Source organism: Palaemon carinicauda, chromosome 28 (assembly GCF_036898095.1).
Source record: "Palaemon carinicauda isolate YSFRI2023 chromosome 28, ASM3689809v2, whole genome shotgun sequence".
Lineage (NCBI taxonomy): Eukaryota > Metazoa > Arthropoda > Malacostraca > Decapoda > Palaemonidae > Palaemon > Palaemon carinicauda.
In genome coordinates, this window is record NC_090752.1 from 47,530,610 (window position 1) to 47,531,357 (window position 748).

At 44.9% G+C, this 748-nt stretch overlaps 1 protein-coding gene across 5 annotated transcripts in view; it reads right to left on the minus strand.

Moving 5' to 3' along the window:
• LOC137621565 (insulin receptor-like) overlaps positions 1-424 on the minus strand; it is a 72,148-nt gene extending 71,724 nt beyond the window's left edge. For 3 of the 5 annotated variants that reach the window (XM_068351963.1, XM_068351962.1, XM_068351961.1), the window contains exon 1: positions 1-423. This exon is cut by the window's left edge and continues 673 nt beyond it. The gene's annotated coding sequence lies outside the window, so the exon portion shown is untranslated. The other 2 variants (XM_068351964.1, XM_068351965.1) reach the window with 2 other exon arrangements.
• Between the last annotated feature and the right edge of the window lie 324 nt (positions 425-748).

The window sequence follows — 748 nt, forward strand, 5'->3', positions numbered from 1 at the left end:
GCATACTGAGTCAGCACCTTGTACTCGAGTAAATGTCAAGCACTTCACTTGATCCGTTAAAGGAATAACAGTTTACTTTCCTTATTTATTTCACTGAATAAAAATGACAGATTTTCCTTATAAAGTATATACCCTTGATAAAAGAACATTGCGTTGATTCATCTTAAACTAGCACCTCTTATTTGTTTGTGTGGCAAACTGTGCATATATTGAATACTGTTTCTTTTTATCATATATGGCTGCCGTGTCTCTTTAAGAATATTTCTATTGCAGTTGCATAGTTAGAACGCAATATTCAATCACGGACACGACTAAATCTCATCACTGCACTGGAAGCACTATGTTAGTGGCTCGCTCTGCGTCGACCTATACCACCAAGAAACGCTACCTTCGCGCGTTTCGTGTCACAGGCAGGAAAGCAACTACGTCGGGGGAGGGAGGGAGGGAGGGATGCGGTGATGCCTGCAAGGGAAAGGGGTGGGGAAGGAGAAATGTAGATGGGAGGGAGCCAGCTCTAGCAAGCAGGCCGGCAGGCAGAATCGGCAGCCAACCACTGCTCAAAGCAGCGACGGCGCAAGCATGAACTCAATACGGGAGGAAGGGTGGGGGTTTGTAGGGGAGCGAGGGGAAAAAAAAAAGGAGGAAGCGAGTGAGTGAGGATAAAAGAGATGTTGCAACACTTCTGGGAAACTTTTTTTCATTCTCCTACGGTACTAAAGGTGATACTAAAGATGTGGATCGTTTTCTG